This window comes from Pan troglodytes, chromosome 6 (assembly GCF_028858775.2).
Source record: "Pan troglodytes isolate AG18354 chromosome 6, NHGRI_mPanTro3-v2.0_pri, whole genome shotgun sequence".
Classification (NCBI taxonomy): Eukaryota; Metazoa; Chordata; class Mammalia; order Primates; family Hominidae; genus Pan; species Pan troglodytes.
This window is the reverse complement of record NC_072404.2, coordinates 147,779,896-147,786,190: the sequence shown is the minus strand read 5'-3', so window position 1 is coordinate 147,786,190 and position 6,295 is coordinate 147,779,896. Positions and strand designations below refer to the sequence as shown.

The 6,295-nt window shown below is 46.3% G+C and overlaps 1 protein-coding gene and 1 long non-coding RNA gene across 4 annotated transcripts in view; both read left to right on the top strand.

The window, feature by feature from the left end:
• LOC129135442 (uncharacterized) overlaps positions 1-1,856 on the top strand; it is a 51,390-nt gene extending 49,534 nt beyond the window's left edge. Inside the window, exons 3-4 of one of the 2 annotated variants that reach the window (XR_010158995.1) lie at positions 281-359; positions 1,581-1,856. This is a non-coding gene — a long non-coding RNA (uncharacterized LOC129135442). Of the gene's footprint in view, positions 1-280 lie in introns of both variants that reach the window. The other variant, XR_008536266.2, reaches the window with a different exon arrangement.
• The window catches only part of PLXNA4 (plexin A4), a 451,572-nt gene that overhangs the window by 165,119 nt on the left and 280,158 nt on the right, over positions 1-6,295 (top strand). The gene's annotated exons all lie outside the window — the stretch shown is intronic.

Genomic DNA, 6,295 nt, shown 5'->3' with positions numbered 1-6,295 from the left:
GTGCTATGTGTAAAATGTACTTCAGAAGCTCAGATGGAAGGCACTGTGCTGCTTCTGGGATTCTACAGTGCTGGCTCAGAGGGTCTCAGTCCTGTCTGTAAAGAGGAACTGTGAATGCTGAGAATAGCATGGGCTGGGGGAGGGGGGCACGGGGAGGTGGGCACAGTTTCCCTTTCCTACCTGTTTGCCCAAAACTGTTGCCATCCCCCAACTTTCACCCCTAGAAGCAGGAGGGAGAGTGTGAGGATCCAAGCCTAAATTCCTCCTTATTACATTTCAGCCATCGTGGTTATCCCAGGCAACTACAGTCAGCTTCTCTCAACCCAAGGGACTCAATTCAAAAGAGGGAGCAGGGAGAGGTGAGATTCAAAATATTTAAACTTCAAGGGCACAAAGACTTAATGCTGGGTGAAGAGTCTGGGGGCCCCCTGCCGGGCCAGGCATTAACCCTTTAGGTGACACATCTTAGGGAGGTCACTGGGGGATCTCCCGGAGGACGAGCCAGCCTGTTGAGACTACAGGGGAGGTATCCGAAGGTGACAGCAATTTACCAACCAGTGTGGAAACATTTCAGTATTTTATCTTCCATCCATCCTGGTGCATGCTGGATGAATATCAGGTCTAGAAACAAGTCGTATTTTCTCTGAACCGTGGGAAAGATGGCCAAAGTCCAGGGGAGAGATACAGTCCCATGTAATTATCAAATCATGGAATTCCACCGTGAAAGAGTGAAAAATCCAATTAACCCCCTCATCCAGGGTGGGGAGCTGGTTCAATGTGTGGATTCTCATTTCCCCTCCCCTGTGAACCACTCAACCACTCTGGGATGATCGAAGGAGGGACAGACTTTCAAGGGGTGACAGACAATGTCCTTGAGGAAATGGAACTGAAAACCATGAGACCATCAGATGATTTGTAAGAAGGTGCCCCATGCTCATAACAGACAAAAAGAATCCCATGGAGTTTGGTCAAGGGAAGACGTCTCGGGGCTGGAGCTGCCATAGGGGGTTATAGGACATGGGATCTGTCCTGCTGTGCCTGTGTGGGCCACCAAGCCATCTACTGCAGTACCCTGGAAGGTCAGCTCCAGCTAGGGCCTGGATGGAGGCACAGAGCTGAGCCCCCACCTCCCTAACCTGGATTTCTGGCTTCACAGGGCAGCTGCCCGTGACCCCATTAATTTGGATGTTTGGCTCCAGATGTTCAATCCCAAGGACATCAAGTCAGCATTTTTCTCTGCAGACTGTAAAAGAACAGCTGCATCTTCTAGAAGACCATCCAAGTCCATGTCTTGTTAGGATGATTACAGTGTTTTACTTGTAGCATAGTTTCGCTGCTTGGACCCCTTTTTGAGATCCCATTCTCAGTCTCAAACACAGGGGGATGATATCTCAAGACACAGAATATGAGAGCAGAGTGGGTTTTAGAGATCATGTGATCCAACGCATTCCTCTTAGAGAAGATGACATGGGGTGGGGGGCGGGAGGGAGGCAGGCAGAGAGGGCACTTCTCTGCAGTCATCTGCAGAGGTAATGGGAGAGATGTGACTGGACCTCCTTTTATAAATAATGTGTTTTTAGCCAGGTGCAGTGGCTCATGCCTGTAATCCCAGCACTTTCGGGAGTTTGAGGCTGGTGGATCACTTGAGGTCAGGAGTTTGAGACCAGCCTGGCCAGCATGGCAAAACCCCATCTCCACTAAAAATAGAAAAAAATTAGCCAGATGTGGTGGCACGTGCCTGTAGTCCCAGATACTCATGAGGCTGAGGCAGAAGAATCACTTGAACCCGGGTGGTAGAGTTTGCAGTGAGCCAAGATTGCACCACTGCACTCCAGCCTGGGTGACAGAGTGAGACTCTGTCTCAAAAATAAATAAATAAATAAACAAATAAATAAATAAATAAATAAAGTGTTTTTGTGTTCAAAGCTAAAAAAGAATTGAAAAATACTTGTTTATTTAAAACATTTAGAAATCTATAAGAAATGTAAAAACTGCACCCCCAGAATGCCACCGCCTGCAGCTATTATTAATATTTCCTTTCGATGTTTTATGTTAATCATTTTCCATAGATAAGATTATACTCTATGTCTCATTTTTTCCTGCCTATTCAGTGAACCTTGTAACTCAACTAACTTCCCCACTTTTTGTAAACTCTTCATAAATATAATTTTAAACATCTGCTTAATATTCTATTATGCAAATACATTGTAGTTTACTTACCCACTCTCCTACTGTTTTATATTTAAGTTAGTTCTCATTTTTAAATTATAAATAATGCTGATATGAAAATTATTGTGCATAAAGGTCTTTTTTTTTTTAAATACCTGTATTTCAGACTATTTCCTTTGGCTAGAGTCCCAGAAGCGGTATTTCTAGGCCAGAGGGTATGAACACGTTAAAGATTGGCTATATTTCTAGGCCAGAGGGTATGAACACGTTAAAGATTGGCTATCTGTTACTAAATTGTTTTCCAAAAGTATTGTTCCAATTTATGTTCCCACTAGAAAGCTATGAAATTTTATTAAGTCTTTGCTAATGTGGTAGACATTTCTTGTTTCCGATGTATAAAATCTGTGTGTTCTAAGTTCATGTTCTGTGGCATAGCAGAGATTGTGATATGAATAAACAGTTTCATTTAACATTCTTCAAAATTCAACAAAGCCCTGCATCCACCCTGGAAAGCAAAAGAATTGGCCCCATTTAGCCCAACTGACTAGGACAAGCCCCTCAAACTGATGCCCACCCTCCACACCAGGAGAGATGTATTGACGTAGTCCCAGGAATAAAAATAAAACAAAGTAGGTTGGTTTCCAGGGGGCATGCTGGGATGCAGGACCTGAGCAGCCAATTTGTGTGCACATGTGTGTGTGCAAGTGTGTGTGCATGTGTGTATTTGTGTGTTGGTGTATGTGCATGTTTGTGTGCATGTGCATGTGTGCATGCATGTAGGATGCATCTACATCCCTGGAGGAAATCCAGAGTGCCGGATCAATGGACTCAAAAACACACTTCTCACACTAGAAACTTCTCACACTAGAAAATGGGTGCCACACACCTCTCTGTGAAAATCACCAGAGGGCCTCATTTGGCTACTATGATGATCCACATCAGTCCATCTCATCCCTGCTGTTCAGAGGGCCTCCGAGTCCCAGGGGTGGGGTGTCCCAGAAAGGGTTGGGCCATTTCCGCCTTGCTTAAGGAGAAGGCCAGCTGAGATAATGAGCTCCTGCTCATTTTAGGGCAGTCTGTCAGGCAGGACCACCAGAATAAATGAGAGCGTCAATATCTGTCTTTGCAGGTGCATCAGTCAGGGCCATCAGTGTAGCTATTTCTAGAATGCCCTTCTCTCCCAGACTCCATAAGGCAGATGAGGACTTGGGAGATGAAGGGTTCTTATGAAAGTGGAAATCCCGTTTGGGCTTGTTTTCCTTATCATTAGAAAAGGGGTAAATGAGGCCTAGAAAGTTGAGTTTTTCCCTCAAAATGATCACCTACTCTATTTTGATTCTCTCAGTGCCCACTCAACCTTCTCTGCAAATGCAGAGTTGGGGAAGTGCAAGGACATTAGAGATTTGAACTTGGCCCTTCTTACCTTCATTCAGAGAGAGGTTGCGTGGCTCCTGGGAGACAGGTCACCCAAATTCTAGCCCTCACTCTTAACAATCTGTGTGGTTCCAGGTGAGTCGTAAATGTCCCTGGGTCATGCTCTTCTAACCTGTGAAACAGAAGGCTGGATGAGGTAAACCCTGGACCTTTTCTTTTTTTTTTGGTTTTATAAATTTGAGACATGATAAAAATCAGATATGCCTAAATAAGTGATACTTGGCTAGAAGGGAGCAGATGCTCTGAATCTAGGAGGCCAAAGGAGAAGCCCTATTCTTTTCATTCATGTGGTCAGGAGGCTCCTGGGTTTCCCATAGCATCCAAAGATGGGAGAGTTAAAGGTGAACAACAGGTGAGTTAGAACGCGCTCTAGTTTACTCAATTCCTAAAAATCTCAGAAGTGAGGAAATAAGCCACAATTGGAGTAGCTGAGTAACTGACTCCAATTTTGAAGAAGTTCTTGAAGTGCGTGAGTGACTTATCTAATGTCAGCTTCATTTATGGGCCACGGAAAAAATACTCAGACCATTGTGTGGCAGGAGGGCATGCTATCCCTTTCAAATGAGCCAACTTCTGTCTGGGCTGAGAATTAGTCATTGGAAGGATACAGAAATCCTTCTCTGTGAAGAGGTTCATGGATCTGAAAAGTTCTTTTAACCCTGCAGTGTAAGCCTGGAGATACTTGGACTCTGACTTTGTCAGGCAGTCTGTCCCTTTGCAAAGTGGGATTTCTGCCTGCACTGAGGCCACATTGAGTCATTGTCACTGCCCTGCTGCTCAAATGGTGCTTTCCAAGCCAGGGGGCCACAAACTCATCGTATGGCTTTAAGTCAATGTAGTGGGCTGTGGCCAACCTTCTTTTAAATGGAATAGAGTAAGAAAGAAAAATATCTGAGTGCATTACAGGTAGCAAGGGGAAGACTTGTTTTCCTGGGTTTCATCCTGGTTTTCGATGTGAGTAAGATTTCCTGGGTAGGCCTCCAGCGAAATAATTTTTAAAACTGCCCTAAAGGATGGGGAACCTGAAGTCTAAGGAATCCAGATGCTCTCTGCACATCCTCACAATGTATGTTTTGTGCCACATGGGTATGTGTAGTGAAAACCAGAAATACCACCTGGCTCTGCAAGTGATGGGCTGTGGGACCTGTGAGGCATCCACTCAGCCCAGTGTCCCTGGCTTTGCAGCCTGGGCTCCAGATCGAGGAGACCTGCTAAGCCGACACCTCCTCCCCTGGGAGGACCGAGAGCTGTCACCCATCTTTCCAAGGCTGGCAGTAACCAGGACTCTCCATTTCCTGTGGTCCCTGCTCCTCTGACTGTTTTTCTTGAAGACCAGGGAAGTTGAACCAAGGAAGAGTGAGATCAGAGAGAAAAGGGGATGGCTGGCTCAGCGTCTCGTGGTGAGTCCAATGTGGCAGGTATGGAATCACAGTTCCTAGGATTTCCTAAGTAAGAGCAGCTGTAGGCACAGCCTAGTCCTGCCTCATCAGTGTACAAGGAACCCAAAACTCGGCATTGCGGTAGCCCATTTCAAACCCAGACTTTTAATCACCAAGGCCCAGGCTCCACTGCCCTGCCTCCCGATTTCAGCCAAGCTGGGAGTACCATGTTTCAGCAAACTGCTTCTGAGAGCTATGGAGTAGAAAACATACATCCCTCAGAAGAGAATGTGTCCAACACACACACACATGCATACATGCACACACACACACACGCATACACACACACACATACCCTCAGCTGCCCTCTCTTATTATTTTGCTGAAACAGTGGATCCCCTTGATGTTATTTTAAAGTAGAACGTCAGACTCAGATCCTTCACAACAAGGAGGACCAGCCCTGGGGAAGCCAGTGGGGACACTGGGGTGACAGGAAGGCAGTAGTACCCCACCCTATGCAGTACTCCCCCTGAAGCTTCGTCTTTCCACCCTCTATACCTTCTGGTCTCCTGGGCCACAGGGATAATAATAATAATAGTAGTAGTAGGCATCAGAATAATAATCACAACCTACACCAGCTTGGCACTGTTCTAAGAACTTTACATGAATTATCTCAATCTCTATACCCCTATGAGGTGGTGCTGTTACTATCACCCCCTTTAACAGGAGACAAAACATGGGAAAGTTAAATAACATGATCATATTGCTCATTAGGATGCCAATCAAGCAGTCTTAATTGGGAGTCCATTCTTAATCACTACCCTGTAGTGTGTGGCCTCCATGTCACCTGGTGCACTGCCAGGTCCATGTAACAGGGACACTGTGACACCAGCAAGCCGTGTTGGTTGTGTGGCCATCCTGTTCTGCCACCCAGTGGGAGGCCACCTGCCCACTGCCCCCTGTCTCTGGGCCTGTGAGGGCTGGTTGGTGACAGTGGTGGAGGCTGCGCACCAGCCTTCTCCTCTGCCTCACAAAGGCTAAGGGGGCTGCATATCATTTTGGTTGTGGTTTGAGTGATGAAGTCACTGGGGGGAGTCCCCCACAGTCTAGGAAAAGGGGTCTTTGGAAAGCTTTCTTGGGACATTTCCTGGAGTTGTGTTGGGCGGGCCCATCAGAGCTGGTGGCATTGTGTGTAGCCTCACATCAGCCTCCTGGAGGGTTAGTAAGGTTCAGCCTTCTCATGGAGCTATTTAGGGTCAAGGCCTCTGGGTTAATTCCTCAATGGGCTCTGACCCATCCTGTGTTATGGAGGT